General features: G+C 49.4%; 1 pseudogene; it reads right to left on the bottom strand.

Moving 5' to 3' along the window:
- The window catches only part of LOC115657335, a 42,864-nt pseudogene that overhangs the window by 16,334 nt on the left and 839 nt on the right, over positions 1 to 25,691 (bottom strand).

Here is a 25,691-nt window from a genome sequence, read left to right on the forward strand (position 1 = left end):
GGGGAATAGGATTTTCAGTGGAGCTTTCTGTCTCCATTTCACCCATTTCTCCTGTTTTTACTGGAATTGATCTAGGTTTTGGGGAGGGTTTACCCAGAACCTGGCTTGCATCATAAGGTGGTTGTTGCAGTGCGGTAGCCCCTGCCCATGGGTTACGACAGGATGTTTCAACAGAGTCATGCCACATGTCTCCATTGCAATGTCCGTCTCAACTGTCCCATGTTCCATCTTTTAATTTGGCAAGAGCCACCTGTTTCCATTTCTGTCCCCATTCCTCAGGCACCGTAACAGCACCTGAAGTACGTTGGACACCAGGGGACGGCACTTTTTGCTTTTGCAGGTTTTCTACAGCTGTCTCCAATTTTTTATTTTCCTACTTTACTTGCTCGAGCGTATTGTGAGTCTGGACTGCCTGCTGCCCTGCTAAGAGAAAAGATGGTTACTCACCTTTGTAACTGTTGTTCTTCGAGATGTGTTGCTCATATCCATTCCAGTTAGGTGTACGCGCCACGCGTGCACATTCGTCGGAAAACTTTTACCCTAGCAACTCAGTGGGCCGGCAGGTCGCCCCCTAGAGTGGCGCCACCATGGCGCTTGATATATACTCCTGCCGGCCCACCCGCTCCTCAGTTCCTTCTTGCCGGCTACTCCGACAGTGGGGAAGGAGGGCGGGTGCGGAATGGATATGAGCAACACATCTCGAAGAACAACAGTTACAAAGGTGAGTAACCGTCTTTTCTTCTTCGAGTGATTGCTCATATCCATTCCAGTTAGGTGATTCCCAAGCCTTACAAAGGCGGTGGGGTCGGAGTGAAATGTGGCAGAATAAAACTGCTGAGCCAGAGGCTACAGCCTCTCTTGACTGCTGAACCAGGGCATACTGCGAAGCAAAGGTATGGACCGAGGACCAATGGAGCTTCGCGACAGATCTCGTGGGTAGAAACACGAGCCAGCAAGGCGGCAGATGAAGCCTGAGCCCTGGTAGAATGCACGGTGATGTGGCTTGGGGAAATATGAGCCAAATCATAACAAGTGGGGATGTCCGCCATCACCCCAGATGAGATCCTCTGAGAGGAAAACAAGCAAGCCCTCCCTTTGGCCCGCTACCGGGGCAGAGCTGGGGCACCTTAGGAAATGATTCTGTCAGCACAATATAATGCGAGCGCTCCACAGATGTCCAAGGAGTGCAACGGTTATGCCCATTGCGTTGAGCTGTGGGTAACATGAAAGGCCAAAACACCTTAGGGAGGAAAGCCGGGTGCGGTCATAACTGCACCTTGTCTTTGTGGAACCTAGTGTACGGCGGAACCCCCGTAAGAGCTCTGATCTCAGAGACCCGTCTGGCCAAGACTAGGTTGAGGTCCCAGGTCGGGGCTGGGCGGCGCACCCGAGGGTGCAAGCGCTCCAAGCCCTTGAGGGACCTCGAACCCATAGAGCGTGAGACACTGAACGTCCATCTTAGCCTGCTGGAAGGTAGAGATGGCTGCTGAGAGTATCCTCAGCGATGATACCGCCAGGTCCTGCCGCTGAAGGCCAGAGGCAGGCCAAATAGAGGGGATCGAGACCTCAGCAGGAGCAAGATCGAGCGTACTGCAGCTGTAAAGGAAACGCTTCCACCTGGCCCGGTACGTTGACCAGGTGGAAGGCTGCCTGTCACCCCGACTCAGGTACGCAGGAGCCACCGTGAGGCGAAGAGGCTGCAGGTCCGAGCGACGAAGCCTGTCGTTGCCCTGAGTGATGAGGTCTGGGCTGACAGGCCGAGCAACGTGGTATGCCAGTGCTGCCTGGACCACTCTGGAGTGATCATGATGATGCGTGCTCTGCCCCTGCGGAGTTTGAGCAGGACCTAATGAACCAGTGGGACCAGTGGGAAGGCATAATGCAGTTGGCCTTTCCACGGCCTCAGGAATGCGTCCAAGATCGATTCCGCGGAGAGACCTTGGAAGGAGCAGAACACCTGGCATTTCCTGCTCTCGCGGTGAGCGAACAGGTCTGTGTGAGGCAACATCTCCACTTCCGGAAAGCGGGACGCCTCACACGGGGCAGAGTGATCACTCATAAGACAGGAAAGACCTGCTGAGTCAAAGAGTTAAGACGTTCCGAACGCCTGGGAGAAAGGACGTCGCCAGCTCCATCGAGTGGGCCATGCAAAAGACCCGGAAATGGATGGCCTCCTGACAAAAAAGGGGGGAGGACTATGTCCCCCCTGAATATTACGAAGCACCAGGCCGTTGTGTTGGCTGTAAACACCGAGATACAACGGCCTCGCAGCTGCCGCTGGAACCCCTGGCATGCCAGGCGGACTACTCTCATATTTGGGGCATTGATGAGGAATGCCAGCTCCGTAGAAGACCAAAGGCCTTAAGTTCGGAGTGACCATGAGCACTCGAGCAGAGAGATGAAGCGTCCGCCGTCAGGGGCAGTGAGGGCTGGGGCGGATGAAACCGCACCCCTGTCCACACCAAGGAGGGAGTTAGCCACCACTCTAGGGAGCCTAAGGCGTTCGAGGGAACGGTGACTACCATGATCATTGGCTCCCTGTCCAAGCGGTACGCCGAGGTGGGCCGGACTTGGAGAGGACGGAGGCGGAGCTTGGCGTGTTTGGTTACAAACTTGCGGGCAACCATAGACCCCGGAGACTGAGACAAGAACGAGCTGAGGTCGTTGGGAAAGCCTTCAGACCTGAGATGATTGTTGCCATCGCCTAAAACCGCAGTTGTGATAAGCAGGCTCCGGCTAGGTAGGAGATCAGGATAGCCCCTAGGAAGCCCAACCTCTGCGTGGGAACCAGAGTGGATTGCTCCATAGTAAACAGCAGGCCTTGACCTGTGAATAAGACCGTGACGATGCCCACGCGCTGAGTGGTTTGTGTCTCAGAGTCTCCTCGGATAAGCGAATCGCCCAGATACGGAAAAAACGCATATCCGACATCAGCGACGGTAAGCGGCGACTATGGCCGTAACCGGGAGTATTGACCGTTGGCTATAAAGCGGAGGCATCTCCCGTGCGGAGGGAAGATGGCATTGCGAAAGTACGCGTCCTTCATATCCAGGGCGGCACAGTAGCCCCCAGGAGGCAAGGGTGGAATAATGGTTCCCAGGGATACCATGCAGAACTTCAACCTTATCCTAAACCGGTTGAGTCCGTGCAGGACCAGGAAGGTCTGAGACCTGTGTTCGAGTGGGGGACTAGGGCATAACGGGAGTAAAACCCCTTGCCCCTTTCGTCCGCTGAAGGGGGACAGGGCTGGAGCAAATTAAAGGTGGTACCTATGCTCCATCATGCGCAGGACCCAGCGATCTGAAAGTAACTGGGGCCATGCCAGGAAAAAGCGGGATCGGAATCCCGTCCTGCGAGTGGTACACCGCCCTCAGGCGAACCTTGGAAGGTCCGTCTTTGGTCCCAGTGGTAATTGCGAGGGACCTTGACTTTGGCTCTTTAGGGGTCCTGACGTTCGTCTGCGACCACCTTGGCCTTGCCGTTTTCCAGAGTTCTGCCTCTGGCTAGGCACAGAGTATGGCGGCTGGGGCCAGAAAGGCCTGCGTTTGGTCGCTGGCGTATACATGCTGAGACGCATTAGGACCCTATTATCCACCAGACTTCACAGTCTGGGGCTGTCTCTGCCGCGAAGATGCCTTTACCAACAAAGGGTAAATCCTGAATGGCATACTGCAGCTCCGGCCAGAGGTTTAAAACCTGAAGCCATGAAATGCACCTCATGGCGACACCCAAGGCCAGAGTGCTGGCCGCAGAGTCTGCTGCGTCCAACGAGGCCTGGAGGGACGCTCTGGGAACCTTCTTTCCCCCGTCCTCCAAGACGGCAGCGGACTCCTGGTGGGAGTTTTGAGGGAGAAACTCCTTCACCCAGGTGCTATAATTATCGCAGCTAAGCCAGGCTTGTTGCTTTGCTACCCAGAGCTGCAGGGCCCCTGCAGAGTACACCTGGCGGCCAAGCAGGTTCATTCGCCAAGCCTCTTTCTGCTTCGGGGCTGGCGCCCGCTGGCCATCATATCAGGATCGTGGTCCTGAGCATAAAATCTGCGCATATGGGATGACACGGATGCGTGTCCGGACGGCCATGGAGGTACTAAAAGAAGGCACAGGCAGAGTCTCTGACTCATTCGGACCTTGCCCAACTCGGCACCGGGGACCGGCACCGGGAGGCGTATCGGTACCTGGAACGAGATCCAGACCCGCAACCAGAACGGTGTCGGGAGGTCGACCGAGATCTCGAGGCTCGGGGAAAGGCTACAGGAGCCAAGGTACCTGCCACGGTGCCAGGAGTCGGAACGGTGCCGATAGCGGGTCGGCGAACGGGATACCGACCGGTGCAGCGAGTGCTACCAGTACCGAGGAAAACAGCACCGGGACTGCCAGTGGTGTCCGTCGTGCCGACAGGAATTGGAGTGTCTGCGGGACCGTGATCATGAACGGTGCCACTCTGCTGTGCTGACAGAGGACAGTCACCTGAAGAGACTGTATTACCCGCACCGGCGGTGCCGGGGTCAGGCAGCATTGACTCTGACATGGCACTGAGAGCCCTCGCCGTTGGTAACGTCTCCGGCGTGAAGGGAACAGCAGGCTCAACCACAGTGCATACTGGGGAGCTGTCAGGCACCGGATTCGACGGCCCTCGTGGGACCGGGATCAACAGTACCGAGGTCATCAGAGCTTCGGTAGGTGTCGGTGCCGGGCGATCCGAGTTAGATAAGCGGTCTGGCTGCGGTGCCGTCAGCACGGAAGCAGCGGGAGCAATACGCTCAACCACGGCGCGTGCCGGGGAGCCGTCGGGCACCAGATTCGATAGCCCTTGTGGGACTGGAATCGACGGTGCCGACGTCGTCGGTGCCTCAGAGGCGTCGGTGCCGGGCAATCCGACTTAGACTAGCCCTCTGGCTGCGGTGCCGTTGGCACGGAAGCAGCCGGAGCAGTAGCTCAACCACGGCGTGTGCCGGGGAGCCGTCAGGCACCGGATTCTACGGCCCTTGTGGGACCGGGATCGACGGTGCCGACGTCGTCAGTGCCGTAGCAGGTATCGGTGCCGGGCGATCCGACTTAGACGAGCTCTCTGGCTGCGGTGCCGTTGGCACGGAAGCAGCAGGAGCAGTAGCTCAACCACAGCGCGTGCCGGGGAGCCGTCAGGCACCGGATTCTACGGCCCTTGTGGGACCGGGATCGATGGTGCCGACGTCGTCGGTGCCGTAGCAGGTATCGGTGCCGGGCGATCCGACTTAGACGAGCTCTCTGGCTGCGGTGCCGTTGGCACGGAAGCAGCAGGAGCAGTAGCTCAACCACGGCGCGTGCCGGGGAGCCGTCAGGCACCGGATTCTACGGCCCTTGTGGGACCGGGATCGACGGTGCCGACGTCGTCGGTGCCGTAGCAGGTATCGGTGCCGGGCGATCCGACTTAGACGAGCTCTCTGGCTGCGGTGCTGCTGGCACGGAAGCAGCAGGAGCAGTAGCTCAACCAGGGCGCATGCCGGGGAGCCGTCAGGCACCGGATTCTACGGCCCTTGTGGGACCGGGATCGACGGTGCCGACGTCGTCGGTGCCGTAGCAGGTATCGGTGCCGGGCGATCCGACTTAGACGAGCTCTCTGGCTGCGGTGCCGCTGGCACGGAAGCAGCAGGAGCAGTAGCTCAGCCACGGCGCGTGCCGGGGAGCCGTCAGGCACCGGATTCTACGGCCCTCGTGGGACCGGGATCGACGGTGCCGACGTCGTCGGTGCCGGGCGAACCATCTTAGACGAGCTCTCTAGCTGCGGTGCAGATGGCACAGAAGCAGCAGGAGCAGTAAGCTCTACCACGGCGCGAGCCGGGGAGCTGCCAGGCACCGGATTCAGTGGCCCTGGGGGACTGGAATCGACGGTGCCGATGTCATCGGTGCCTCTGCAGGTGTCGGTGCCGGTAAATGCAACTTAGGCGAGCTCTCTGGCTGCGATGCAGGTGGCACGGAAGCAGCGGGAGCAGGGGGCTCAACCACGGCGCGTGCCGGGGAGCCGCCAGGCACCAGCAGGAATCGTAGGCTTTCTCGACCTCGGAAGAAGGGAGCGGTGCCGAGTCGACATCGGTGCCGGCGACGGCCGGTGCCGAAAGGCCTCGGCAGTAGCGGCGGGGTCCGGTGCCGAGGAGGCGCTTCTGCCAGCCGCTTGAACATCGCTCGGCGCCCAAGGTGGAGGGGTAAGTGAAAGTCCCGCACCTTTTTGTTCTCGGCTTAAAAGCCTTGCAAATGGGGCACTTATCTGTCAAGTGTGATTCCCTGAGGCACTTCAAACAGGAGTCATGTAGATCTCCCTTCGGCCGCGGCTTCTGGCAGGCCGGGCCCATTTTAAAACCCGGTGAGCCATGCATGGCTCCGGCACTGGGCTCGTGGAAGGGCTACTTCCTGAACCCCACTAACTAAACTAACCATGTTAGCAAAGAAAACACGTATAACTATACAAATATACATATAAAAGGGTTATAACTGCATAACTATATACGAGAAAACGAGTAGCTAGGGAAGTGGAGGTCAGCTAAGCCGCGCTCCACTGTTCCAACGACCGACACGGGCGGTAAGAAGGAACTGAGGAGCGGGTGGGCCGGCAGGAGTATATATCAAGCGCCATGGTGGCGCCACTCTAGGGGGCGACCTGCCGGCCCACTGAGTTGCTAGGGTAAAAGTTTTCCGACGAATGTGCACGCGCGGCGCGTACACCTAACTGGAATGGATATGAGCAATCACTCGAAGAAGAACTTGGGCTTTCCAGTGCTCAATTGCCCGGGTTGCCTCTTCTACTGCCTGAGTTGCTTCTTCTACCTCCTTTGTTTTTTCCATCACCTGTTTGGCCAGCATGCCAGCATGCTGTTTAAGCCATCTCACTGCCATAGACATGAGTTGTAAGATTCTTGCTTTTTTACTCTTATTACTATTTTTTAGAGCCTCAGTTTCTATCATTGCTCTACATATGCCAGTCCATGTTTCCCCACTCTCTTTTTTAAATTCATATGGACCCCCCTTACTGGCAATCCAGCGGGTCCAGGAGTTATCAAACTCCGTGGGGATCAAAAGGGAGGGGATCAGGGGGTTCCCTAGCTCAAGGTTTTCTGCCATGTTAGATCGCAATTCCTACAGCGGACAGCTCGCTTACTCACCAGATCAGTGGTCGGGGTCACCAGTGTTGTCAAGGTGTGTTGTCAGATACTACCGGTGTGGTGCTCTGCTCTCTCCTTGTTGGTATCAGGGCCGTCCTTAGGATTTATGGGGCCTTAGGCAGTATTATTAAACTGGTGCCCCTATGCCGGATGGCAGCCCAAGCTCACAGCCTGGTAGGGGAGGGGGAGGAGGGACTTGACAGCAAAGGATAATAAGATGCCCAGCCTGCCTCATGGTGGCTGAGAGTCACAGTTCCCCGCAGAGACTTCCATGCCCTCTCCCTCATGCAGAATGGACATGAAGAAAGTACCTAATTAAAAGCACTAAAATTTGGGAATAAAAAATGTCAGTCACAGGTTTTTTGATATGCCCTAAAGTTTGTCAGAGATTTATTTGCAAAAACTTCATAGAAAGGGTGAGTCAGCTGTCCTGCTGAATACAACATTACATATAATGGAATACGTGATGCAGCTCTTCTCTGTTTTACATTTTCTTCATCAATATTTCTAAGTTGAATTTATATTTTAAATGTACTCAAATCTTAAACCAGCATTTCAGATTACTACATATTTAACTCACTGAAACGAAGACATTCTTTTAAATTAATCAGAGAGTTTTAGTGTGTTCATAACAATGTTCATTGCTTTTAGAAAAAGGGAACAGTAATTTACTTTGTGTGATCTCCATAACAAGAGACATGGTTATGAAATTTCACCAACTTTAAAAAAATGTTTCCAAAGATTTTAGGTATAACAAGGATTTTGTCTTACTAAGGTACTGATTTTGCTGGAGGGTTCTTTTAAAACTAGTTTGTCGGATAGTCAGAAGTAAAGAAAGGGAACTCTTTGTCCAGCTATCTGGAAGGGAAGGACTGTTGTCCCTTTAAGGGCTCTCTTCAGTGGGGAGTGGAGGGAGAGGTGGTGAAGGGATGGACAGAAAGGACAGGAAGACTTGGAAGCACTTTTTTTTTTAACTATAGTAATTAAAATGTGTATTTTAGATAAGGGAGGTCTTCTGAAGGATTTATTTAAAAAACTATGTCTGAAGATCCACACATTTAAGGCTAAAGATGATTGTGCATCTAAAACTCTATGCAAGCATTTTTTAGAAATGTGATTTTATAATCTTCACCAGCTCATTAATGAAATATTTTTAAAGCAAATTTTAAACTAAGGTCCTGTAGACTGACATGTTCTGTGTAAATATTACATTAATGCACAACTGTTTTTGTCAGTAAAGTTAGAAACTGACAGTATAAAAATTTATTTGGGCATAAGCTTTCGTGGACATCTGATGAAATGGGTTCTAGTCCACAAAAGCTTATGCCCAAATAATTTGTTAGTCTTTGAGGTGACACAAGGACTCGTCCTTGTTTTTGCTGATACAGACTAACAGGACTACCACTCTGAAACCTGTCAGTATATATCTTGGGGTTGGCAAATGCCTGTTAAATGGCTTTATTACCCCTTGAATGTCTCTTTAACAGTTTCAATGTTGTGCTAATAGGTCTGGCAGGCTGGAGGTTTTTTCACTTTTAACTACTAGATTCCCTCCCAAGGAAGACTCACCAGGCTAGAGCAGCCATCTGTGGGAGCCTGCAGGAAGGGTCAAAACAGAGATAGGAAAACAAGAGGGTGGACACTAAGACCCAGTGGTGCCCCAAATTTTCAGGTGCCCTACGCAGCTGCCTATGTTGCCTATGCCTAAGGACGGCCCTGGTTGGTATCACTCGGCTGCGTGTGTGTGTTCCCTCTGTGTGTTGCCCCAGTTCTGCGCAGATAGCTGACACAGCAGACCCGAAGAGAACCCCCAATGATCACAGAGTCTAGTAAGGTACGAAGGCACGTCGGCCAGGTTTATTGTCGTATTGGATACAATAATAGTTCCCTGTAGGTTTCTTAGCCTAATTCAGTGCATACTACGAATATGTACCCACGGTCAATGGACTTGGCTCAGTCAGTGGTGGGACTTTCCACTGCGCCCCCCCCCCCCGCCCGGACAAAGACACCGCCCCAACGATGCATTCTTATACACAGGTACAAACAAGTTACACATCACTCCTGATGTATTGAGGTGCAACCCCTCTACGTAGTAAGGTGCCACCTCTTACCTTGTACATGTTGGTTTGATCAAAACAACTCTATCCATCATTTTACCCTTTTGCCCCTGTCATTGGGATGGGTCGGCCTGTTCTTTCTTATCTGTGGAATGTTCCAGTATAAGGTGTTCTGGTACCGTGTTTATACTTCGGTATGCTAGGTGAATATCTGTTTATGCAACATCAGCCCTTTCCTTACCAACATCTGTGAACCGAGCCTGCCTTCAGCTCACAGCTTGACTTTGCTTTCTAGCTAAGTCTTAGCCATTACTTCAGTTCAGGCCTCAGGCCTCATACTGGGCCTTTATCAGGGCCTTCACTTACTACACCGGTAAACCTTGGCTAGGCAGAGTTACAAGCCCTGTTCCATTTATTCTCCTTGATGAGATAAAAATAAAAAAAGAGACCCACTCGCTACAATATTGATCTCCCATGGTTCAGCAAATTCTCTGGCTTGGCACCGGTCAGGTCCCGAGGGTGCCCGACTAGAGAGGTTCAAACTGTACTTAAAACCACAGAATACTGTATTTGCACCAGACTTTACTTACACTCCTGTTGTGTAGCAAATATAGCCAAACATGTAACGTCTATTGTCTACACAAAGTACAGGGCCACTTTATCACGTAGAAATAGACAATACAACCACATAGATTCCTCACTGTCTGTCCATTCTTTGTAAGTTCACTCAAACTATTTCACATTCTCCACTCCCAAGTTATATCTCACTGACTGATCAAACACTTTCGACACAGTGCCATCCATTACATTTATTCCCCTTCTCTCTCTCCCACAGGGATTATATAGTATCCCTCTAGTTAAGAGAATCATCCTACTGGCTTCAGTTACGCCACTAAGTCAAAATTCATTGGCTCATGTCATAAACAGATAGTTAAGGGTTAATGTCTCTTCTACCTGTAAAGGGTTAACAAACAGGGAACCCAACACCAGACCAGAGGACCAATCAGGAAACAAGATACTTTCAAATCTCGGTGGAGGGAAGCCTTTGCTTGTGGCTTTTGGGTTTGGCTTTGTTCTCTGTGGGTCCTGGAAGGGGCTAGATGTGCAACCAGGTTTCTTGCCAATCTCCCTGCTACAGTCTCTTATATATTCAGAATAGTGAGTACCTAGTAAGGAACAGGGGGTTATAGTCTTTTTAATTGGTTTTCTTTATTTGCAAATGTGTATCTGGCTGGTATAGTTTTAATGTGTATTTGGCTGGAAGTATTTTAAATTGTATTTCTGCTGGAGGAGGCTTTTTCTCCAAATTCTATAAGCTGACAGACCCTGTAGCTTTTACCATCTAAATTACAGAGATAACTTTTACCTTTTTTCTTTCTTTTTTATTAAAAGTTTTGCTTTTAAGACCTGTCTGTTTTTCCCCCCTTGTTGAGGCTCAAGGGAATTGAGTTTGTACTTAACAGGGAAGAAAGGGAAGGGAGGGGAGAGGGGTGGAATCCCTTTGTTTTAGGTTCACGGAGCTTGAATCTGTATTGCCTCTGGGTGAGGGAGAAGGGGAGGAGGGAAGGAACATTCCTCCCTGTTTTAAGATTCAAGGGGTTTGAATCACAGTGATCTTCCAGGGTAACCCAAGGAGGGAAGCCTAGGAAAGGCACTGGTGAAGGAAAGAGTTTTCTTTCCTTGTGTTAAGATCCAGGGGGTCTGGGTCTTGGGGGTCCCCAGGGAAGGTTTTGGGGGGACCAGAGTGTATCAGGCACTGGAATTCCTGATTGGTGGCAGCACTACAGGTTCTAAGCTGGTAATTAAGCTTAGAGGAATTCATGCTGGTACCCCATCTTTTGGACTCTAAGGTTCAGATTGGGGAAAGATACTATGACAGCTCACTTTACAGTGTGGCTTCTACATAAGCAACACACAGCGTCCCACAAACATTCTCACGATCCTAACATGGATTGTCTTGTGGCATGGGAGTCACGTTTCCATTGCATAACTCAATCCTAATACCATCCACCCACTCACCAGGTGGAAAAACCAGTGCAGGGATCATTACAGGATCTGCCCACTCAAAACCATTATTTGTCATCCTAAGACATGCTGTACATTCATACCACCATGTCATCACAAACCCATGCCTCTGACTTTACAGGATGAACATTATTAATACAGAATACCTAAACACAGAATATCAAATCACATTATTAAACACAGACTTTACTGCATTATATCTTAATAATAGCAATGTTCCCAGCACATGGCAGTTCAGCATCGTAAGTATCTGACCTATACTGTGAAATTTTAACAAACAGCATCAGACTCCTGCCTGAGCCCCCAAGGCTCAGGGTGCTCTATTACAAACTCTAGTAGTTCCAGGCACTGCTGGGTTCTTTAAATGATCACGTTCACAGTCAAACCTTTCATCTGCATTTCTCATTTCAAAAGAAAAGAGATTATTTGCTCACAAAAAAATGGAAACTGTTCCCAAAAGCCAATATACAGTTGAAGGCTTCAATCAGCTGGTGGAAGGTTTCATCCTCTAAGGAGAAGCGATGTCCAAAAACCACAGCACAAATCACATTTGAGACAGCATGAACAATGGGGACAGAAGGATCCAGAGATTTCCCTGCAAACAGAGCGATTGGTATTATTAATGCTTCCTGTTACTGCTTCTCTATCTAGTGGGGAAGGTAAAAATTGCACACAATCCCAGAGACCACCTATGGTCAATTACATTAGTGGAAGAGAGACCAAAATTCAACAAGAAAAGTAAATATAAAGAAATAAAACAGCCAGCCAGCCAGAAAGCAGCTTGCTCAGAAAAGGGCAAATTGTTAAACTAACTCTCCTCACCCCTTGTGCTCACAGAGAGATTCCAGTATACAGATTCTAAAGGAACTTCTATTTTAAAAAAGGCATCACAATACGTCAAACAAAACACGAGGGTAGGAAAAAATAAACCCATGTAAGTGAACCATTCAAGCAGCCAGGAATAAACTATCTAAAGACCACCCCCCTTTTCCTTTGATCCCCCCTCCATCTTACTCCAGAATAACTATAAACAAGACTATTTACAAGTACAATCCATTCGATCGGATCAACATTCCCCTCTCACTAAAATAGGTTCTAGCATCCCATGTTGTGAGAGACCTTTTGCTGAGTGTGTAATTGCTGCTCCGTTTGCTGTACAGTTCTTGCACACTCGGTATCTAACTCACTGTCTTGTAAGTATAAAAGAGAGATTGTAAATAAAACCTATACTGATTTTCTTCTCCTTTTCTCCCACCTTGTAGCCAAGCTTTTCTCTCTGGTCAGTACAACCACTGGCATTTGTTTTACATTAGAACTGAGTTGCTCTGGGCTTAAGCTCTCTCTCAAGCTATGTGGTTGTGGGGCCTTGGACACGTGACTTAACTTCTCTGTATCGAAGTTTCCTTAGCTTTAGGGCGCGGCTACATGTGCAGATGTAGAGCGCTTGGAGTTAAACCTGCCTTGGGAGAGCGCTGCAGTCTGTCCACACTGACAGCTGCATGTGCACTGGCATGGCCACATTTGCGACACTTGCAGTGGCATTGGGACTGGTGCATTATGAGCAGCTATCCCAGCATGCAAGTGACTGCAATGTGCTTTTCAAATGGGGGAGGGGAGGTGGAGTGTGACAGGGAGCGTGTTGTGTGTATAGGGGGGGAGAGAGAGTGGGGTTTGGGGGGGCTGAGAGCATGTCAGCATTCTGTCTTGTAAGTTCAGACAGCAGTAGACCCCTTTTCCCTCCAGCCTCTCTATCTTAGACACAGCATTCCACAGTAATGGTTGCTTTGTCTCACAGCAGATAAACATGCTGGCTGTCAGAAATGGAGCTTTCAAACAGCATATCCGCATGCCTGCAGTGATTCCAAAACGACAAGAGTGGCCTCTTGACTTAAGGGGGTTATGAGACGTTTCTGGAGACCAATCAGAGCGCAGTAATGCAACATCCCATTCACACTGATGCCTGGGCATTGTAGCCAAGGGGCATCAAACATTATTCCACTCGCTGAGGTGGAGTACCAGGTGCGCTCTAGTCCTGGAGTCAGAGCGCTCTCCGTGCCTTGCCAGTGTGGACGGGGAGTGAGCTGGGGCACCTGGGGCTGCTTTATTGCGCTGTAACTCACAAGTGTAGCCAAGCCCTTAAAGACGTAAGGGATACTGTGAGACTTGATTCGTTACTGTTATCTAGGTGCTCTGATGCGTTGGTGATGGGTGTCAGAGCTGCCGATAAATCATTAACTAACATGGATACAGAAGAATGCAGACCCTAAAGCCTCCGTCCTAGCTCCCAACCCTGGGCTTTTATATGTAGCTCTTTTGAGAATGAAATCTTCATGTTAGTAATAAAATACATGCTAGTGAGACTCAGTTCTGCCTGTAGACCTGTATTCCAAGCCAGTGATTCAATGAAACGGCCCCAAGAACAACAGATACTCCATTCTGGAGCAGAGGGAGCCTGCTTGGTCTCACAGACTAGTTCACATGCTGGCAACACGACTGTACTTAAAAACCACTTTAGCAGTAAGGTACCTTTCACAGTCTCAAAGAAGTCCACCAGGTGACGAGCCTCCTCTTGGATTCGGTGCTCCAGGCCTTTCTTGCCCAGTCCCAGGCTCCGCAGGGTCATCAGCCCGAAGCGTCTTTACTGCTTCCAGATGTGACCACTTGAGAATAAAATACCTGAGGCCATTGAGAATCAGTTACCTGTCACACCAATATTTATGAAAAGCAAAACTATGTACACATCCCTACAATATACTTTCTATCATTAGGTCTAAATCCAGAACCATGGGGCTTAGTTCTTTTATCTGAGATCTTGCTATGACATAGAAACAACATGGATTGGAACCATCCGAGAAAAGTCTCCAGTTAAAAAAGGAATTGTTTGTTTGTAAAGGGGTAAACAGTGAGGTGGCAAAGTTTGCAGATGATACTAAACTGCTCAAGATAGTTAAGACCAAAGCAGATTGTGAAGAACTTCAAAAAGATCTCACAAAACTAAGTGATTGGGCAACAAAATGGCAAATGAAATTTAATGTGGATAAATGTAAAGTAATGCACATTGGAAAAAATAACCCCAACTATACATACAATATGACGGGGGCTAATTTAGCTACAAGAAGTCAGGAAAAACATCTTGGAGTCATCGTGGATTGTTGTCTGAAGATGTCCACACAGTGTGCAGAGGTGGTCAAAAAAGCAAACAAGATGTTAGGAATCATTAAAAAGGGGATAGAGAATAAGACTGAGAGTATATTATTGCCCCTATATAAATCCATGGTATGCCCACATCTTGAATACTGTGTACAGATGTGGTCTCCTCACCTCAGAGAAGATATTCTAGCACTAGAAAAGGTTCAGAAAAGGGCAACTAAAATGATTAGGGGTTTGGAGAGAGTCCCATATGAGGAAAGATTAAAGAGGCTGGGACTCCAGCTTGGAAAAGAGGAGATTAAGGAGGGATATGATAGAGGTATATAAAATCATGAGTGATGTTGAGAAAGTGGATAAGGAACAGTTATTTACTTATTCCCATAATACAAGAACTAGGGATCACCAAATGAAATTAATAGGCAGCAGGTTTAAAACAAATAAAAGGAAGTTCTTCTTCATGCAGCGCACAGTCAACTTGTGGAACTCCTTGCCTGAGGAGGTTGTGAAGGCTGGGACTAGAACAATGTTTAAAAGGGAACTGGATAAATTCATGGTGGTTAAGTCCATAAATGGCTATTAGCCAGGATGGGTAAGGAATGGTATCCCTAGCCTCTGTTCGTCAGAGGATGAGATGGATGGCAGGAGAGAGATCACTTGATCATTGCCTGTTAGGTTCACTCCCTCTGGGGCAGCTGGCATTGGCCACTGTTGGTAGACAGATACTGGGCTAGATGGACCTTTGGTCTGACCCGGTACGGCCGTTCTTATGTTCTTTATTGTAAACAGGAGATTAAAAAGCTGAGGATAAATGGATGTTATTTACCAACAGTAATTCTTGTTCTCTGACTGAGTTGCCTGCACAGAAACCCAATTTAGGAATGGTTACAAAAAGTCACTGACCCTTTTGGGGCAGTGGTTGGCAGTTAAAGGGTTTGCACCATTCCCTTGAGCTCTACACATCGAGGGTATACAGAACCCACTCTCTTCCAGCCCCTCATTTCTTCACTACCCACAAATGCCATATTTGCAGCTGGACTCTGAAGCAGGGGGAAGGAGGGAGGGTCTGTGTGAAGGACACACATCCAGAGAATGTAAGTTACTATATGCAGGTAACCCTGTTTTCTCCTTCATGACATTGTCTTCACAGAGCTTCCCAGGAGGCATTTATCCAGCAGTGACCTCCTTGGGAAGGAGGGTTGGGGAGCCCCGACAGTCGAATAAGCTGCCCTCCCCAAACCAGCCTCTGCTCTTGATGCAGTGTCAAGATTCATAGACTTAAGGTAGAAGGGACCATTATGGTCATTTAGTCTGAGAATAGTGGTTAGTAAGAGTGTGAAGCAAGCTCCACCCAGCAGCCCTATAGAGTTCATATAAAGGCTCAGTTCAGCTACATGCCGTTGTGGCTGTCCCCTCCTGAGTTGATTGAGCCCTGAGACATTCAGACATAGGCACATCCCCTAGTTCAGGGCATGAAGGGGTGTAAATCCTTATCCACATCAATAGCCTTTAAGCCAAGGTCACTTGACTTTGAGACTTTTCTCCAAAGGCCACAAATATTCTCTTGGACCTTCTCAACAGCTTAATTCTAGGACAGACAAGGTAGGTGAGGGAATATCTTTTACTCGACCGACTTCTGTTGGTGGACAGTACAAGCTATTCCTCAGGTCTCATTCTAAGACAGGCTTTTCCACCATTTTCATAAGATGGACCACATCCTAATAAAGAGATTGTAAATGTTGGGAGACACAATCACAAATCCACCCCTGTGGGAATTAGAGCAGTTGCTTACCTGGACAAACAGCCTTAGCAGAGTGCTTTTAGCTTCTTATAATGCACTTTGGAAACAAGGAGGCACCATGTGACCAGCCGGGTTTCTGCTGGCCACCAGAAAGTCCTCAGCAGTCCATCAGGGACGTCTCTGGGCTGCAGATACTGTTAACCAAACTTATGGGAGGTCCTTTGAGCCCATTGAGTCTTACATTCTATACAACCTTTTGCTGAAGTTTTTCTTCTTAATGACTAGAACCTCAGTGGAGAGAATTTTGGCACTGCAGTCCCTGATGGCCCACCCACCTGATAACATATTCCACAAAGACCTGGGTGTTCCAAGGCCTCATCCCAAATTTCTGTTCAACGTTGTATCCGAGTTTCATTTCAGACTATACCTCTGCCCGCGCTTTCCACTAAGCCCATTAGTTCATACTTAAACCAAAGGTTCCCTAACTGCAGCTTGCGTGTAAGGAAGTCTTGCTGAGTTTAAGGGGTGCAATTACATCCTGGCAGCTGACAATTAGGGGCAGTGGGACTAAATTTCACCTTTGATGTTCCAGTCGTTAGCCACAACAATCCCCATTCACTATTACCCTGCACCTTGCGCTGTCACTTACACCAATGCAGAGTGTAAAACATCATCATTCTGATTTCACAGCATTTTGCACCAACTTCGCACAGGTGTAAATGATGACACAAGATGCAACACAACAGTGAAACAGACCCTGTGTTGTATTTACTGGATGACTTGTGTAGTGCAGCATGCAGCACCCCCTGCTGTGGATATCATGTGGGGCTGGGACTTCTTCAATGCACCCAAGGGACTCCTGGTGGGGCCATGAGCTACTTTATCCTCACCTGGAGTCTCTGTAGCACATGGGCTGGAGGCACCAGACAGAGCAAGGTCAGTGTGGTGACATCAGGCCTCTGAACGGTTATTTCCAATTAGCCCCTCAGAGAAAAAGAATGGAGCCCCGTGTTAATAACCTCTTTTGCAATGTAGTAGGCGTGTTTGGGAAATGACACCTCTGGTTTTCACTTTTGGGTTCTGAAGCGCCGACGGGCATGATCTGGGGTTATCCCCATCCTGTATCTGGCCTTGGTTTGAAAAAGTTTATAGTCATTCATTTGCTGCTTAGGCATTTCAGCTGCCACTTCTGCTAAAGGTCCACTGAGTTGTGGCCTTAATTCTACCATGTACTGGTCTTTGGGGATGCTGTATCCAAGACAGGCTCTTTTAAAATTTTTCAAGAAGGCCTCGGTGTCATCACCTGCCTTGTAGTGTAGGGACTTATCCTCCCTACTCTGGTCGGGTGCGGCGCTGGACCGGGGTTGTGTCCGGGCTCTTCACGTAGAGCCGCCGCCTCCTCGCTGCCTCCTTGCTTCCCTCCGGGCCGGTCTCTCTGCTGCCACCGTCCGGGAGAGGAGGCGGGCGGCTCGGGCCGCGGCCCCCGCTCCTCGCTCCCTCTCATGCGCTCGGACGCCGGGCGCTGCTGGGGCCCCGGCCGGGCAGCGCGGGGAGCCCAGGCGGCTGGGCTCGGCGCGGCTCCTGCTCTGATGTCGGGTAGGTGTGGGTCCCTGCGCAAGGCGCTCTGCGGGCAGAGGTGGGCGGCAGCTGTCACACGTGGGTGTCCGTTGCCTCCTCAGCTGGAGTCCTGTGGCTGTGGCTGGGGGGGCTGGTCCGAGCCGCTTGTTCTCTGTGTTCCACACGGAGCGATTGGTTCAGGAGAGGAGAGGGGAGGAGGCTGTAGATCCTTCTTTGTATGGTCGGGGATTGCGTTGTTGCGGTTGGCCAATCGCGTGATTAGAGGCATGGTAAGCGCGTGATTTTTCTTCTTGTCCAATTAGATTGCTAGCATGTATGATGTTAGCCCACATGATTGGTTCTTATGTAACCAGACTTAACTATATAAGGAGGTGGTGGAAAAGAATAAAGGGATTCCTGACTTGTGTGCAGCTGTGTTGTGTGAGAATTTTCTGTGCTCCGCATTGAGACGCCACAATTGGTGACCCCGACGTGATCCGATCCGGCAGGACCTGGTCGGCGCACTCGAGAGAAGAAAAGCGGAGGTAGCGGCCGCGGCAGGAGGTACCGAAGGAAGATCGGCTCCTGGTCGTCCGAGAGAGACGGTTGTGAGCTCACAGGTGAGCGGCCGCGCATATTATAAAGAAAATATGGGTTCTGCATTGTCTGTAGAAGAGAAGACAGTGCACGAATTTCTGTTGCGTACAGCAGAAAGGCAGGGAGAAAAGATTTCCCCTGAACCGCTGTCCCGTCTGCTTAAATGGGGGCAGCGACGAGGATTTTTTATTACCCCGAACACTGTCTTCGACAAGACTGTTTGGGAGAGACTTGGATCAGATCTGTGGGAGTCGGTCGCCCATGGCAATAAGGAGGCTGTCTCCCTTAGCCAAATATGGTGTAAGGCAAAGAAAATAGTGGAGACACTCGCTGCCTAAGCAGGAGTTCAGGCTGCCGTGGAAGAGATTTTCCGACCAAAAAGGACGGATGAGTCACCTGCGGTGCCGCCTGAGCCACCCGTCGTGTCCCCGGCTGGGGATAAGGATGAATCATCTGTGGTGCTGCCCGAGTCACCTGTTGTGTTCCCGGTTGGAGCTAAAGAATTTTTCGCACCAGAAGAAAACACAGTTATCCCTACCGCACCCGGTTTTGATCCTGATGGAACTGACATTGATCCTTGCACGGTCCCTCTTCCTCCGGATTCGGATAACTCTTTTGGCAAAATGGATATCGATCACCCTCCCTGTTTGGAATCCGCGGAATTTCGTAAGGAGATGAGACGGCAGGGATACCAGCTGCAGGAAATGTTGAATCACTTGTCTCGTATGGCGGGAGAGCCTGTCCCTCCTCAATCTCATCTTTTAAAAACTTTGCAGGACTATGAGAACTATAAAGTTCATAAAACTAAGCCACCAGATAACGCCTCGCATACGGGCGGTGTCGCCGCTCCCTGTCACATCTGTGGAGATTGGGCGTGTGGTATCCATGGGACTCCATCGCCGGATGCTCCTTGTCCTCATTGCTATCGTATGGGGTGCCGTGGAAATTGTGGGCAACCACCGGGTCGACATCTGGCAGCGCCCCCGAGACCCTCGCAACCTTCGAGCCACAACAAACCTTTTCTTAATCAGCCACCCGCGGTTCCGCCGCGTCCAGCGGCTGCGCCTGTGGTTTAATTATACAGATCAAAAGTGGCAAGGTCCCGCTAATTTATTAACATGGGGAAGGGGTTATGCTTGTGTTTCTACTACTACAGGTCCCAAATGGATCCCCGCAAAGTGGGTTCGACCGTGGCTCACCCAGCGACGTGATAAGCAACCACACGATCCCGATATAGAAGCGGCAAACGATGATACCATCCCGGATCTACGCTTCCTCTTTCCTGACTTTAATTAGAAACTTGTAATTATTAGTTAAGTTGTAAGATGTAGATAGTATACGTTGTGCAGTTTTGTAAAATCGAGCAACTATTGATTATAGAATAATGTGTATAACCTCACCCAGGGATAGAATCCTCCCTGGGATTGGCTTAATAGTTTTGGTTAACCAACTTGGTATACTTCACTATTACATGCTAAGTTGTGTCTATTAATGATTGTATTGCTTTTCTTGTTTTGCTCCTTGTTTTGTTTATATATTATGACAAAGTCTTATGCGCATTGCCACGGCCTTGTTTGAAAAGAAAGGGGGAGGTGTAGGGACTTATCCTCCCTACTCTGGTCAGGTGCGGCGCTGGACCGGGGTTGTGTCCGGGCTCTTCACGTAGAGCCGCCGCCTCCTCGCTGCCTCCTTGCTTCCCTCCGGGCCGGTCTCTCTGCTGCCGCCGTCCGGGAGAGGAGGCGGGCGGCTCGGGCCGCAGCCCCCGCTCCTCGCTCCCTCTCATGCGCTCGGACGCCGGGCGCTGCTGGGGCCCCGGCCGGGCAGCGCGGGGAGCCCAGGCGGCTGGGCTCGGCGCGGCTCCTGCTCTGATGTCGGGTAGGTGTGGGTCCCTGCGCAAGGCGCTCTGCGGGCAGAGGTGGGCGGCAGCTGTCACACGTGGGTGTCCGTTGCCTCCTCAGCTGGAGTCCTGTGGCTGTGGCTGGGGGGGCTGGTCCGAGCCGCTTGTTCTCTGTGTTCCACACGGAGCGATTGGTTCAGGAGAGGAAAGGGGAGGAGGCTGTAGATCCTTCTTTGTATGGTCGGGGATTGCGTTGTTGCGGTTGGCCAATCGCGTGATTAGAGGCATGGTAAGCGCGTGATTTTTCTTCTTGTCCAATTAGATTGCTAGCATGTATGATGTTAGCCCACATGATTGGTTCTTATGTAACCAGACTTAACTATATAAGGAGGTGGTGGAAAAGAATAAAGGGATTCCTGACTTGTTTGCAGCTGTGTTGTGTGAGAATTTTCTGTGCTCCGCATTGAGACGCCACATTGTAGGTGGGAAATTTTCTGTGCTGTGGAGCAATAATTGGCGCCGGGTTGTTAGGGTTGGCTGGCACATGCAGCCCAGCTTTTGCCAACTCCAGTTCATGTTTTCTCTGTTTTTCCTTCTCTTCATTTTCTTTTTGTTGTTTTTCCATTTCTCGGCGGTGGGCCAACTCTTCTTCTGCTTGTTTCCTTCGGTAGGCCACCTCTTCTTCTTCTAGTTTTCTTTTGTGTGCTGCCTCTTGGGCTGCCTGTTCTCTTTGGAAGGCTGCCAGTTTGATGCTTTCTTCCTTTTCTTTTATCTCCATCTCTTTTTGTTTTATTTCCAGTTGTCGCCTGTGTTCAGCTTCTCTGAATTGGTCTTCGGCCTCAATTTTTGCCTTGGTAGACGTGGTTCCTGTTTTCTTGTGTTGGGGTGCCCTCCGGTGTTTCTCTTCTGAACTGCAGGCTCTCTGTTGCCTCCTGAAGTCTGCCTAGCAACAGTGCCTTTAGCTAATCTTCAATGTTAAGTAAACCTGAAAAACCACTTTATTTGCATTTATATAGTGCTGGGATGACTCTCAATGGGAGTGCTATTGTGTGACAAAAGACTCTTAATAGTCTGGTAATGGCTTCTTGCTTAACATGCAAGCCACAAACTGCCAGAGAGAGCAGAAAAAAAAATTCTCTTTGGTTCCCTTTTAAAACCAACTGTTTCTCTCTGCTAAAAAGCCCTTAGCAGAGAAAAGAAAAATATAATATTCCTACTGGCTTCTGGATTCTGTCTAGATCCCACTGCTGCCACCATGTCAATAACCTTAGTCCCAGATTTGGACCTTAGCGTCCAAAATATGGGGGTTAGCATGAAAACCTCCAAGCTTAGTCACCAGCTTGGACCTAGTACTTGCTGCCAACACCCAAAAAATTAGAGTGTTTTGGGGCACTCTGGTCCCCCTGAAAAACCTTCCCTGGGGACCCCAAGACCCAAATCCCTGGAGTCTCACAACAAAGAGAAATAATCCTTTCCCTTCCCCCCCCCCCCCAGGTGCTCCTGGAGAGATACACAGACACAAGCTCTGTGAATCCAAACAGAGGGACTCCCCCTCTCCGTTCCCGGTCCTGGAAACAAAAAGGACTTTCCTATTCCCCCAGAGGGAATGCAAAATCAGGCTAGCCAATTCAACACACACCAATCTCCCCTGATTTCTTCCTCCCACCAATTCCCTGGTGAGTACAGACTCAATTTCCCTGAAGTAAAAAAAAACTCCAACAGGTCTTAAAAGAAAGCTTTATATAAAAAAGAAAGAAAAAATACAAATGGTCTCTTTGTATTAAGATGATACAATACAGGGTCAATTGCTTAAAAGAAATATGAATAAACAGCCTTATTCAAAAAGAATACAAATCAAAGCACTCCAGCACTTATATTCATGCAAATACCAAAGAAAAGAAACCATATAACTTACTATCTGATCTTTTTGTCCTTACACTTAGAAACGGAAGATTAGAAAGTAGAACTACTTCTCCAAAACTCAGAGAAAGCAGGCAGCCAGAAAACAAAGACCTCAGACACACAATTCCCTCCACCCAAAGTTGAAAAAATCCGGTTTCCTGATTGGTCCTCTGGTCAGGTGCTCCAGGTGAAAGAGACATTAACCCTTAGCTATTTGTTTATGACACCCCATCTGTTTCTTAAGAACCAGTAACCAGTAAGGGGGAAGAGAAGGAGTTTGAATTAGCAGTTTACATTTTTTTTTTATTATTTTTTATATTTTGGGGCAGTCTTGTGATCTTTGGTGATTTCAGAAAAGTTTCTCTTGATTTCAGGATTACTAGCATCCATCTTGTGAATTTTGCACTTATTCACAACGGCGGCTTTTTCCCATTACTTCACAAAGGAATGAATTCCTGATGCCAACAATTTCCCCACAGCCTCTGCTTGCCCCTAGTAAAAATGATCGCTAGCCCCCTTTGTTTCCAGTGCTGCCATAAGGGAAGACAACCATAAAGCAAAGGCAGGGAAGCTAAGGAACCGAACAGGAAACGGTGAGGAGCCAAGCAACTGTGTGAGGTAGGAATGGGACTTGGAAGAGACTGGAGGGAGTTCAGGGAAATGCATATGTGCTGGGAGGTGAATATGTGGGAGCCAGAGGGAGCGTGAATGTATGCGGAGGAGTGGAAAGGCAAGAGGAAGAATGAGGAGGAGAAGGAGGAACACAGTGTAGAGTGCAGGAGAAGACAGAGGAGGGGGAAGATTTACCTTTTCCACTTGCGAATCTTTTGAAGAAAGGGGCTTCAGCCGTCCAGAAAACTCTTCAGGGTGGGTGTTCAGCCCATCTTTCACTGCTTGGAACCCCTGCAGCACGACCCCAGGGGTGTGTCCCAGCCACAAAGTGAAGATGTTGCCATGAATATCTGCCAGCTGTGGGTTGAACCAGTGCCAGAACAGCACAGGTGAAAAAACATCATGGCAAACAGTCATGATTAGGCCCTCCCAAATTCATGGCCATGAAAAATGCCCCATGGACCGTGAAATCTGGTCTTTTCTGTGCTTTTACCCCATGCTATACAGATTTCAGGGGGTCGCAGTATTGCCACTCTTACTTCTACATCGCCTTCAGAGCTGGGCATCCAGAGTGGCGGTTGCTGACTGAGGGCCCAGTTCTGCAGGCAGCAGCACAGAAGTAAGGGTGACAATACCATGCCAGGCCATCCTTACTGCTGCGCTGCTGCTGGCGGTGGCTCTGCTTTCTGAGCCGGGCTCCCAACCAGCAGCTGCCACTCTGCAGCTGCCCAGCTCTGAAGGCAGCGCCACCACCAGCAACACAGAAGTGAGGCCAGCAGTACTGCTACTCTCCCCCACACACACACACAAACTTTGCAACCCCCCCACAACTCCTTTTAGGGGCAGGACCCCTACTATCCCAACATTGTGAAATTTCAGATTTAAATAGCTGAAATAGTGAAATTTACTATTTTTAAAATCCTATGACCGTGAAATTGACCAAAATGGACTGTGAATTTGGTAGGGCCCTAGACATGATGAACTTGCTCTCTTCTTTGAGAAGGGTGATTCAGGGGTTCAGCACTGAGGCAGGGACCATCTTTTTGTTCTGCTTGCACAGCACAGTTGTATTCATTTAGATGATCTAAATGGTCCCGAATGTGTGGACATGATCCTGTCGCTGTCCAACATTAAAGAGTTTTAAGCAAGGTTTGGGGTGAGGTATACAGAAACCTCAGCCTGCTTAGTACCATGGCAAACACCATGACCAATGCTATTAAAGATAGAGAAAAAGAAGGAAAAACAGTTAAAGCATTTGAAAGGCAAAGCACTAAGTAAGGCTTTCATTTTAACAGTGTCCCTTGTTCGCTACCGCTGTAGCTCGTGTCATGGTATATTTCCCCAATCTGAACCTTAGAGTCCAAAAGTTGGGGTACCAGCATGAATTCCTCTAAGCTTAATTACCAGCTTAGATCTGATAAGCTGCCACCAATCAGGAATTCCAGTGCCTGATACACTCTGGTCCCCCCAAAACCTTCCCTGGGGACCCCCAAGACCCAGACCCCCTGGATCTTAACACAAGGAAAGTAAACCCCTTTCCTCACCATTGCCTTTCCCAGCCTTCCCCTCCCTGGGTTACCCCGGAAGATTACTGTGATTCAAACTCCTTGAATCACAACACAGAGAAATTAGGTCTCCTGGAGAGAGAGACAGATTCATGCTCCGTGAATCTAAAACAAAGGGATTCCACCCTTCCCCTCCCTTCTCCTTCCCTGTTAAGTACAGACTCAATTCCCTTGCGCCTCAACAAGGGGAGAAAATCAGACAGGTCTTAAAAGCAAAACTTTTAATAAAGGGAAAAAAAAGTAAAAGGTGTCTCTGTACTTTAGATGGTAAAAGTTACAGGGTCTGTAGCTTATAGAAACTGGAGAAAAAGCCTCCTCCAACAGAAATACAATTTAAAATACTTTCAGCCAAATACACATTAAAACTCTACCAGCCGATACACATTTGCAAATAAAGAAAAAACATCAAAAAGACTAAACCGCCTTTCTACCTTTGTACTTACTACATTTGAACAGAAGATTAGAGAGCCTGTAGGTATGTGGTTACTCTCAGAACCCAGAGAGAACAAAGCCAAACCCAAAAAACACAAACAAAGGCTTCCCTCCACAGAGATTTGAAAGTATCGTGTTTCCTGATTGGTCCCCTGGTCAGATGTTTGGTTCCCTGTTTGTTAACCCTTTACAGGTAAAAGAGACATTAACCCTTAACTATCTGTTTATGACAGCTCAAGAAAGTTTTTAGAAGGAGACCTCCCTTCTATTTAACAGCCTCTTAGTCGGTATTAAAGATGGTGAACATTGTCTTTCCGGGGAAAAGAGAAGTTGGTTGAGATGAGCTGGGGCTCCCTGTTAAAGCCCAATCCCATTTCTTAGCAGACAAAACTAGACAAACGCACGAGAGGAGAGAAAAGAACAGCAAAGATAAAAAATGCCATTTCTGTCTCTGGTGTTGACTCTTCCTTGCAGCCAGGGCCGGCTCCAGCTTTTTTGCCATCTCAAGCGGAGAAGCGGGGGCGGGGGGGGGGGGAGATAAAGCCGCAATCGGTGGCACTTCGGTGACAACTCCACTGTGCCATTTCATTTTTCAGAGGCAATTCGGTGGAGGGTCCTTCACTTCGAGAGGGACTGAGGGACCCGCTGCCGAATTGCCACCAAAAACCTGGACATACTGCCCCTTTCCATTGGCCGCCCCAAGCATCAGCTTCCTTCGCTGGTGCCTGGAGAAGTCCCTGCTTGCAACCTCATTGCTAGAAAAACACAGGCATGGCACACAGAGTGATCAGCCACTCCGACACCTGGCAAATTTGTAGTAGCATCAGGTTGTTTAGGGCATTCCTTTTAACTGCTCCTTTGACCAGGCTTACACTTGTATTGCCAAATAGACAGTCTTGGGCAGCTGGGCCAGACTCCTATTAGACAGGAGGCAACAGGGGAGGGGGATAAGAAAGAGAAGAAGAAATAAGGTGAGGAAGGAAACAGACACACAAAGGGGTTGTGGGGAGATGACAAAGTCTCACACCTACAGTTGGAGCCAGATTTAGTGGCTAGATTTTCTAAAGAGCTCAGCATATTGGTTGC

This window comes from Gopherus evgoodei, chromosome 9, assembly GCF_007399415.2.
Source record: "Gopherus evgoodei ecotype Sinaloan lineage chromosome 9, rGopEvg1_v1.p, whole genome shotgun sequence".
NCBI classification, from domain to species: domain Eukaryota; kingdom Metazoa; phylum Chordata; order Testudines; family Testudinidae; genus Gopherus; species Gopherus evgoodei.